Source organism: Papio anubis, chromosome 17 (assembly GCF_008728515.1).
Source record: "Papio anubis isolate 15944 chromosome 17, Panubis1.0, whole genome shotgun sequence".
NCBI lineage: Eukaryota > Metazoa > Chordata > Mammalia > Primates > Cercopithecidae > Papio > Papio anubis.
The window spans coordinates 53,256,162-53,267,463 of NC_044992.1; the positions used below are offsets into that span (position 1 = coordinate 53,256,162).

The 11,302-nt window shown below is 49.4% G+C and overlaps 1 protein-coding gene across 18 annotated transcripts in view; it reads left to right on the forward strand.

Annotated features, from left to right (window-relative positions):
* Positions 1 to 11,302, forward strand: part of MAPT (microtubule associated protein tau) — a 130,448-nt gene that overhangs the window by 11,626 nt on the left and 107,520 nt on the right. The window lies entirely within an intron of this gene.

Consider the following 11,302-nt stretch of genomic DNA (forward strand, 5'->3'; position numbering starts at 1 on the left):
GAATTGATTAAGGCATGAGTGATTAAATTAAAGCCAGGCGTTGACTTGGATGGTGTAATATTCTGATGACTGTTTGGTGGCAAAGGCACGGGGCAGACTCATTAATTGAACTGCTTGCACCTGGAATTTGAATTGAGCCAGAGCAGGGCTGAAGTCAGTTTGCCTTCACCCTGTGAATGGAGGGTTTCTCCGGAGCGTGGATGGTGGGAGGTATTTCAGGATGTATGCGTAACCCCCACCCTGGCAATGGCACATCTTTTCTCCAGCGTAGCCAGGTTTGAGTGCCAGTCCTGGGTGTCCAGTGGCCCCATAGCCTTGCGTTTTAGTAAAATGCTGCCCCCATTACCACCTGGTCTGTCCACTTCGGTCACTGGAATTTGCCGTCTTCCAGTCCCCAGTGTGGCAAGCCATGGAGACTTAAGCTCTTCCCCCTCCACATCCTGGAACAGACCCGCCAGTTTCTTCCAGGCATTGCCTCAGTTTGCCCCCTCTTTCCAGTCACATTCTCACCAGCGATAACATGATTTTAGGCCTTATCACCTCACCCTCGGATCCTTATGGAAACAATGAGTTGTTCCCTGTTTCAGTTCCAAAATTCATGTCCAATCCGTTTTGCGTGCCATTGCCAAATTCTTCCCAGAGCAACCCCGTCACCTGCCCTGGCCCTCTCCATGTGTGGTCCTGCCATGAGCATCACCTGCTAAGCCAAGCTGGCCTCGAGCTGCCTGCCTGGGTCCCCACACCTTGGCTCACCTCCCTGCCCAGTCCCACCTCCCGCTTCCTGCCAGCCTGCCCTGTGGCTCCTTCATAGACGCCGTGCTCTTTCTGCCCCTTGCTCACCCATGGCAGCTTTACCCCTCTCTCCCTGCCCTACCCCATATGTAAATCGCCCTGACCTTCCTCAGTGTCCGTCCTCCCTGAAGCTTTCCCCAGCCTTGACACTCAAGGTCCAGAGGCTGCGCGTTTCCTCTTACCTGTGGCAGAGCCGCGCTCCTCAGTGCTCACAGTTCCCCTCTTGTCCCCGCTTCCTGTGTAGGGCTCATCTGCCCACAGGTTGCATGTCTTATGAAGGCAAGGACTGTGTCTTATGTGACTTTCCTTCTCCAGTCACAGAGCTGGGCACATATATAGCTCAAAACCCTCTTGATTAACACAGGTGGATGCTGAGAAATCAAACAGGCGATGTCAAATGAGCTCTCCTTATTTAAATCAAGTCAGTTCTCCACCTCCTAGTTACTCAGTTCCAGTACTGTATATACTTGGAAATAATAAAAACCACATTTCCTTTAAAACATTCTATAATTGTTCCTTTGCCCTACTTCAGACTGACTTAACACACTCCCCATTGGTCCAAATGAGTTTTGCCATACGAAGATGCTGATAATAATAGCAGCAGTGGATTATTCTACTAAAACCATTGCCTCGTTAATCCTCAGTCCCAACGAGGTGGGGATTATTATCCTCATTTTGCAGAGAAGCAAACTGAGGCTCAGAGATTTCACAGCTGGGGAGGGAGCCAGATCATGCTTCTGTCCGGGCCCAAGCTCTCCCCCGCTTGCCTTCCTGCCTCTGCAACCTCAGAGCATCCCCCATCTTGTTCCACTGGCTATGCTAGTTGTGCGGGAACCAAAAGCCCCGTCTCTAGTGCTAAGGACTGGAGAAGCCATGGCCTCCAGGCTCTGTGAATGGGTCACATGTAACCTGAGCCTGGAGAAATTGTTTGAAACTGAAGGCAAGCCTCTAAACCAGGCTGCTGCTTCATGGCGCCGGTGACGGCAGAACCAAATTTAGTGCTGTGGGCAGGTCCACACTTATCAAAAAGAGAAGCTCATTTTTCTTCTGGCTCACATCAAGCATGAAAAATGTTCACACACACACCCCCCACACACACACTTTCCGGAGGGGTCCATGTGGCTAGAGCCTGGAAGATGTGGATGAGAGGAGCCTGGCGGGTAAGCCCAGGGAAGATGACATTCAGCTTCCCAGACAGCGTCTACAGGGAGAAATTTAATTAAAAGTGGGGAGGGTTCCCTGAGTGAGGCAGACAAAGTCAGCCCTCTACTGTTAAGAAAAAGGGTCATAGTGAGAGGAAAGGTGAAGAGACTGAGTCTGTATTTTCCAGTCTGTTGGGCGACACGCCTGATCCCCCTTCCTCAAAAATCCACTTTACTTTCCCCATGTCTACACCAGTGTGGTTCACACTCTGGGACAAGGAAAAGGGGGAGTGATGGGGAACAGAGAAGGGAGGAGCTCACACAGCTGAGGCTGGGGTTATGCATATCGAATTACTTAGAATTTGCAACCTCACAGGGTACTTTTATGGCATTGAAATACACTTCCCACAGCCACCCTCCCTCTAACTAAAAGCAAGAGTCATTTCTCAGTTCTGGTCTTGCCTCCCACCTTCTCCTCCACATTTTAAAAAATCCACCGGCTGCAAAGTGAAGATACCATATGTGAGATCCCACCCTAGTTTCTGTTTTTTTTTTTTTGAGACGGAGTCTCACTCTGTCACCCAGGCTGGAGTGCAGTGGCCGGATCTCGGCTCACTGCAAGCTCCGCCTCCCAGGTTTACGCCATTCTCCTGCCTCAGCCTCCCGAGTAGCTGGGACTACAGACGCTCGCCACCTCGCCCGGCTATTTTTTTGTATTTTTTTACTAGAGACGGGGTTTCACCGGGTTAGCCAGGATGGTCTCGATCTCCTGACCTCGTGATCCGCCCGTCTCGGCCTCCCAAAGTGCTGGGATTACAGGCTTGAGCCACCGCGCCCGGCCTAGTTTCTGTTTTATCAGGGTTTGGAGCAGGTGGAGCAGCAGGCAGAGGGATCATTTCAGCCTGTACATTGTATTAAGTATTAAGCGTGAGTGCTGAGTCATTCTTCAAGAAAAGTTTTATGAAGCACCCAAAACTGAAGGGTGGAGCCACCTGGAGACAGTAGCCTCAGTCCTGGCCCTGAGCACAGCCTGCATAGACCCCTCTGGATCCCAGCGGGAGCTGCAGAGTGTGGGCACCTTGGCACACAGCCCTGAGTGCAAAATTAGGAGCTGGGCAGAGGGCATCTCTGTCGCCATTGGGAAGCCCAGGGCACACTGGTCATAGCCGTAGACCACGAGCACCCTACACCCGGGGGACAGATGCGACCAGTGTGCCCTGGGCTGCCCAATGGCAACAGAGAGATTGACACCTGGACCCCATGTCACAGGGACTCCACTACCAAGACTCCCGAGACTGCCACCTTCCAGTGGGATAAGCCCTGCCTCCCACTGGGCCCACAATGTACAGAGAACACTTGGGACGACCTGGCTTTTTGGATACACAAATATTGATCCAATCTGGGCTAATTAGAAGGTCAGTCCCAGTAAAAAATCAAAGTCAGCTGAGTGTGAGGCTCACTCCTGTAATCCCAGCACTTTGAAAGGGCAAGGCAGGCAGATCACTTGAAGCCAGAAGTTCAAGACCAGCCTGGGCAACATAGCAAAACCCTGTCTCTACTAAAAATACAAATAATTAGGCTGGGTGTGGTGGCTCATGCCTATAATCCCAACACTTTGGGAGGCCGAGGCAGGTAGACACCTGAGGTCAGGAGTTTGAGACCAGCCTGGCCAACACAGCAAAACCCCGTCTGTACTAAAAACACAAAAATTAGCCAAGCGTGATGGCATGCACCTGTAATCCTGGCTACCAGGGAGGCTGAGACAGGAGAGAATCATTTGAATCCAGGAGGCAGAGGTTGCAGTGAGCTGAGATTGGACCATTACACTCCAGCCTGGGTGATAGAGCAAGACTTTGTCTCAAAAAAAAAAAAAAAAAAGCTGGACCTGGTGGTGCACTACCTGTAATCCCAGCTATTTGGAGGCTGAGGCTCAAGAATCACTTGAACCCGGGAGGCAGTGGTTGCAGTGAGCTGAGTCCAGCCTGGGGGACAGAGTGAGTGAGACTCCATTTCAAAAAAATAATAAATCTGAGTCACTTTAATATTCTTATTTGGATGTCAACCTCTAGGTGTTTGAGACAGGGGAGTGACATGGGGGCACGGTGTAACCTCACACTTGGGAAGCCCACATGATGCGATATCAGGGTGCTGGGAGGTCCCCCCACTCCCTAAATTACTAACAAGTGGATAGTACTTTGCAGTTTATATGATCTTATTTGATTCTTGACATGAGCCTGTGAGTGAAAAATTCCTTCCCCTCTTCTACAGATTAGGACATTGAGATTCAGGGAGCTTCAGCGGGATTCAGGAAGTCAAGTGGCACCTGGAGTCCCGCGGCTAATTTGAGGCTGGTAGGAGAGTCGAACCCAGGACTTGTGCTTCTCACGCCTGGGTTTCTGCTTCCCAGGGCATGGTCTTCCCCCTAGCTTTCCCATTCACTGCTTTAGCCTAGGGCTCTTACCCTTTATTAAACTGCCAGTGCCTCCCTGCTTTTCTTGCCCAAAGACAAAAAAGTGTTTTTGTTTCTGTTTTGTTTTTCATAGGGCAGAGACCTGGAATTTCAGCTTGAGAACTTATACCATATGATAAATAAATCATCAACAGATGGCTTTTTCCTTAAAAAAAAAAAAAAAACAACTCTAAGATGTATATGCAGGGAGGCATAATTTGTGCCAAAAAGTGCTCACCACACTGTAGTCATGGGGGCAGGAGGCAGCCGCAGGTGAAGGGAGAAATCTCAGAGTCCAAGCAGCCCCCTTCTGGGCTGAACTGGGGAGCTGGGGGCACTGCCAGCCCTGCCAGGTTCTCCTAGGAGGCGGCAGTTCATATGGCCGTGGGAGGAGGCACAGGGAGCCTCATGTGTACCCACATTTCCAGGGATCCAGAAGACAGAAGGAGGAAAACCACCATGATGTTAAAGCAGACAGTTAGGTAACACATCCTGTAATACAAGTTATTTTTTCCACATCTAAAGGCTAAAAATAGTTGCTAGAATTTAAAGATAATTGGTAAATGAGTTTCTATCCTTCTAGTTTCACATCAAATGGAATCACGCTGCCTTCACATTACTAGTGCCCGTTATTTGTGTTTAATTTCCACAATGTTGTCTAATTCCACTCTTTGGGCTTCCCCAGGGATCCAGACTCCCTCACTCGCCCGTCACGGGGAGATGCTTTATTTATCTTTGTGTCCTCTGAGCTGGGCATAGCACATGGCACTGAATAAGCATTCAGTAATTGATTCGTGAATGAATAAATGGATGAGTGGGTGAGTTCAATATCGACTACAAAACCCCTAAGGCCACATGCTAGTGAGTGGCTGCGCCTGTAGTCCCAGCTGCTCGGGAATCTGAGGCAGGAGGATCTCTTGAGCCCAGGAGTTTGAAACCAGCCTGGGCGATATAGCGAGAACCTATCTCAAATGACAAAAACAGGGCCAGGTGCAATGGCTTACGCCTGGAATCCCAGCGCTTTAGGAGACCGAGATGGGAGGATCACTTGAGGCCAGGAGTTCAAGACCAGCCTGGGCAACATAGGGAGACCCTGTCACTACAATTTTTTTTTTTTTTTTAAATTAGCTGGGCATGGCGGCGTGCGCTTGTAGTTCCAGATACTCGGGAAGCTGAGGCAGGCAGATCACTTGAGCCCAGGAAATTAAGGCTGCAGCGAGCCATGATGGCACCACTGCACTGCAGCCTGGGCGTCAGAATGAGACCTGTTCTCAAAAAACAAACAAACAACAACAAAAAACTACAGCCTTTCTTAAAGAGACTTGAGGACAGAAAGGGGAACAGATGCATAACTTATATATTTATTTGTTCATCTTTCCACCTTCCTGGAAGGTGGAGGGGAACCGGTCTGCATTTGGAGTTTTGAGTGCTAAAAGTGGGAATCATGCACTGTTTGCCATGATCTGTTCAAAAGTTAAGCCAAATGCCTTAGATTCTCCTGAAAACTGGAATGCCACTGTAAGCTATGAGCCCCACTTCAAAGATAAAAGATCTTGATGAACAGGGTTGGGTCTGTGGACTGGGCCTCTCCTGGCCAAACAAGGAAGGGTGGTGACCAGTTGAAGGCAAATCACTTAAATCCTTACTGTCTCCTAATAGGTGTGGTCCCAGGTAAGGCTGTCAGAATTAGCAAATTAAAACATAGGGTATCTATGTAAATTAGAATTTCAGATAACAACAAATAATTGGCATAGGCTGCATAATGTCCCCCAAAGATATCAGGTCCTAATCTCCAGAACCTGTAAATGTGATCTGATTTGGAAAAGGGGTCTTTGCAGATGTGGTTAAATTAAGGATTTTGAGATGGGGGAATTATCCTGTATTATCTAGGCAGGTCCTAAATGCAGTCACACTCATCCTTGTAAGAGGAAGGAAGAGGGAGATGGAAAACACAGAAGAGAAGACGATGTGGTGATAGAGGCAGAGATTGGAGTGATGTGGCCACAAGCCAAGGACTCCTGGCAGCCACCAGCAGCCAGAAAAGGCCAGGAACCAATTTTCTCTTGGACCTCCAGAGGGAGTGTGGCCCTGCTGACACCTTAACTTCAACCTAGTGATCCTTATTTTGGACTTTGGCCTTCAGAAGTGTGAGGGAATGAATATCTGTTGTTTTAAGACACCAAGTTTATGGTCCTTTCCTACAGCAGCCACAGGAAACAAAAACAATAAGTATGCCCCATGCAATGTTTGGGACACAAACCAAAAATATTGCTTGTTGTTCACCTGAAATTCAAATTTAACTGGGCATCCTGTATTTTATTTGGCCAACCTAGTCCCCAGGCCCAAAGAAAGAGGCTTTTGAAATTTGCAAGAAAGCTGGTTGGAGCTGTCAGAAAGTGGACTTTGTAAACACAGTACCACTGAACCAATTTGAACCGTACTACCTCTAGGCAAAAGAGAGGGCAGTCAGACAGTTTTTCGTGATTTATTCTTTCAACAGTCATTTGAGTGCTTACTACAAAACAGAAGCTATGTGTAAGGGTGGAGGTGTTAGCTGTTAATCAGGACCTCCAGGCTAAGTTACTGTATTAGTCCATTTTCATGCTGCTGATAAAGACATACCCGAGACTGGGCAATTTACAGAAGAAAGAGGTTTAATTGGACTTACAGTTCCATGTGACTGGGGAAGCCTCACATGGTAGAAGGCAAGGAGAAGCAAGTCACATCTTACATGGATGGCAGCAGGCAAAGAGAGAGAGAGCGCACGCTTGTGCAGGAGAACTCCTCTTTTTAAAACCATCAGATCTCGTTAGACTTATTCACTATCAAGATAACAGCACAGAAAAGACCTGCCCCCATGATTCAGTTACCTCCCACTGGGTCCCTCCCACAACACGTGGGAATTCACGGTGAGATTTGTTACCATGTCAGTTACCAACCGTTCCAGATAAATCACGTGAAATATCACCATTAACAGAGTGAGCTCAGGTGGTTCTTCAGTGCATTTCTGATACCTGAGCCTTCCCTGGGAATTTCACAGCCCATCAGGCTCCCCCTACTTCGATGGCAGGATGGCAGGGCCCAGGTTAGGCAGGAGGAGATGTTACCACAGGCCTGAAAGGCAGGGAGGGGCAGATGCTACAGGAAGGTGCTGGCTCTGGATTCCCTGGCGGAGCTTTCAAGGGAAGTAGATGCACACTGTCTCCATCATTTCATGTCCATCACACTCTAAAATGCTTTGGACAAGGAGCAAAAGTTAAAGACAAATGTGGCCCATTTTCCTGTACAAAGAGGGCTGCCCCCATGCCAGGCTGTTGGCATCAGTGGGCATGAGGCTTTTCTGCTGCCATAGTGGGGGGGTTCTCTCACTCACCATTGGCTCTCTGACACCTGAAGAGACCCCCACCCTTGGGCTTTTGTGATGCTCACGGAATCCACACTGTTGGAGCTTTAAGGCACCTGGGTCAACTGGAACAGGCAGGGGATACTAGGACAGCCCAGCATTGCCCCAAAATATCCGGGCCTGATAAAAGAGAAAAACAGGTAGCTCACAGGAAACGGATAAAAAAAGGAAGAAGGATTTAACATGAAAAGGTGCTTGATCTCTCTCATAATAAAAAGACTGCTGATTCCATCCAGGCAAGTGACAGAAAAAAAAAATTTTAGTTTAAAAAGATTGCTGATAAAACCACAGCAAGATGCTGCTGCTCAGGGATCTGAGGGTGTGGGCAGCCAGGCTGCCGCACATCATGAGTGGGAGAGGAAGACCACACCCCTGGAACAAAGGGCAGCTATCTGTCAGATGCCCTTTGACAGCACCGCAGCTTCCAAGAATTAACCCTTTCCGTGTGAGCAGAGGCATCCATGCGGGGGACACACTGGTGAATCATCTGTTATGCAGAAGTCTGGAAAACATCAGGGTAGAACTGGTGAAATAAGTGTGGCCTCTGAAGGAATGGAGCGGTCCCTCTGTGCTGCTTCGGGTGCCCCTGAGATCCTGCGGGCCAGTGAGAAAAGCAGTGAGGAACAAGGCGGGTACTGTGCACTGTCCTCTGCGTGCAAGGAAGGCCAGTGCATGCGACGGAGTCCACACAGACACAGCCTAACTCTGGAAGGAAGAACAAGAATCCAGTTTCAGTGGTGGCCTCTGGCGGGGAGAAACTGGGTGGAGGAAGATGTCGTTTCCATTTTTCTACTATTAATTTTTTATTACCATGCTTAAATATTACTTTTTACCTTTTTTTTTTTTTTTTTTTTTGAGACAGGGTCTCTCTCTGTTGCCCAGACAGGAATGCAGTGGTGCAGCCTCAACTTCCTAGGCTCAAGCAATCCTCCCACCTCAGCCTCTTGAGTAGCTGAGACTACAGGCACGCGTGCCACCACACCCAGCTATTTTTTTTTTATCGAGATGGAGGCTTTCTGTGTTGCCCAGGGTGGTCTCAAACTCCTGGACTCAAGCAGTCCTCCTGCCTCGGCCTCCCAAAGGACTGGGATTACAACGTGAGTCATCCTGACCAGCCAATTACTTTTTTAAAAAGATTAAATGCATGTATATGCTCAGGCATCAGCACACTTGGAAAGGATGAGAATATCTGGAAGAAGGGTTCTTTTAAAAGGCTCCTCAAGTGATGCTGGCAGGCATAACGAATGTCCCTGGTCACAAAAGCTCTGATCTGGCCTAACCCTCTCATATTAGAGACTGGAAAGAGTGTGTGTGTGTGTGGTGTGTGCAAAGTGTGGAGGATGGGGGTGAGTGTGTGTGGTGTGTAAGCATGAATGTGTATGTGTGTGGTGGGGGGTGTGCTGTGTGAGCATGTATGTGAGTCTGTGTGTGTGTAGTGTGTGTGAGCTATATGGTGTGTATGTGTGACGTGTGTGAGGTGTGTGTGGTGTGTGTGTGTATGGTGTGTGTGTGTGATGTGTGTGGTGTGTGAGCATGTGTGAATGTGTGATTGTGTATGTTTGAGAATGTGTGGTGTGGTGTGATATGTGTGTGTGGTGTGTGAGCGTGTGTGTGTGATGTGTCTGTATGTGGTGTGTGTGAGCGTGTGTGTTGTGTGTGTGGTGGGTGTGTGCAGTATGTGAGTGTGTGTGTGCAATGTGTCTGTGAACATGTGTGTACAGTGTGTCTGTGAGCATGTGTGAGTGAGTGTGTGAGTGAGTGTATGTGTATACAGCATATATAAGGCATGAAACTGAACACAGCACCTTTAGAGTGCTCTCCTGGAGTCAGAGGGGGTGGGCAGGAGGAGAAGGGAGGTGGGCTAGTGTGCTGAAGTGTCTACTCCTTGTCATGGTTTGTGACAACCCAGACTAGCCCATGAGCCACCCTGGTCCCTGCATTTCCAATGAGACCTCGGTGGACACGTTCCCTGAGGTGAGGCTGACTGGTGTCATTTGATGATCTTGATACCAAATCCTTTTGTATCAAAAACAACCGGAACACTCTGTTTTCTCTTAGTGCTTTCACCCAGATGACCACATTTCATCCTCCCAGCCACTCCGGGCCAGGTGGCACTGCTGGTTTGAAAGGGAAGCCTCCCCTGGAGTAACTTCCGTGGGCGGATTCACACCCTACCCACACTCCTGTCCCAGTCGGCCCACCATGGTGGTCTCTGGTTCCTCCAGAATTCCCACTTTTCAGCTCATCCCCACATTCCCGGAGGGACTGAGAGCACAGCCCCCAGGCCCTGCTCTTTGGGGGCAGTCTCCACACCCAGAGAAGCAGCAAGGCATTCCTAGGTTTCTCTTTCAGATGCAGAACTTCAGTGCTCAGAGGTGTTCCCACCAGTCCTCAGACGGCTCAGTTCTGCTTTAATGATCGTGCTGTTGCGTGGGCTCTGCAGAGGGCGGGTGGCCCAGTGTGGCTGAGTGCAGTTTTCCTGACATGGAGTCCGAGCCTGCCCTGCTGTTTATTAATGAAGGATCACTCTCCTTGCAGAACCCTGAACTCCCCAGAACTGTGAGGTGGGAGAACCCCGAGAGGCCACCTGGCCCTGCTTCCCACCTACTGCCCACACCCCCTCTCTGCCTTCCTGACAGTCACCCCAACTCCCAGTGATCCCCATCAATCATCTGACAAGGGGACTGAGAGGGAAGAGAAAGGAGGGGCCCAAAGAGAAAGGTAAAAGTGTTGGGAGCAGCCCCGAAATGTGTGACATCCTTCAGCAGAGTTGCCCACTTTCCCTTTTCTCCTCCCTGCAGGACCTCCCTTCTCCTCAGTCCTGCCCAACTTCTGAGGTTACATTGAGAAAAGTCCGCAGAGAGGTGCCAGCATCACAAGGTGTTAAGGACCACGAGTTTGGCATTTTAACAGATGCCAGAGCCACTTGAGAAATGTGGTAACTAAGCCCAGAGAGGTACAGTTACCTCCCCAGAGTCACACAGCAGGTTCATGGCAAAGCAAAGGTGTCCTTCCCCCTGCAGATCCCTTTCTGTGCCCCACATCATCTTCCTCCAGTGTGTGGGCCACCTGGAGACAGGCCCTCACACTCACCTGGCCAGAGGTGCCATCTTGTGGGAAAGGCTTGGCCAGGAAGCATCGATATTTGAGATCCCAAAAAATGAAGGCTTGGCCTGTCAGATGACAGACTTTGGTCATGGGGACGCATGATCTGTTTTACACACACGTCCCCTCAGCAGCAGCCTTCCAGAACATTCCCACTTTCTTCTGTAATGAGAAGAACTCTTTCCCTGCAGCCTCCTGCCCATCTCCTCCTGGGAGAGCCTTGCTTCAGTGTCTTTGATAAATCATTCTGTTTTGCAGAGTGCGAGCTCTGCCTCGGAGGGTTCGCATCCACCTGTGTTGAGTAACCAATACTAAGGTCGAGTGGTCACCCCTCATAAGAGCTAAGGTTGTCTCATGCCTGGGGACTAGGACTTGCCCTCAAGGAAAAAAATAAATCAAAACAAAAGCAAA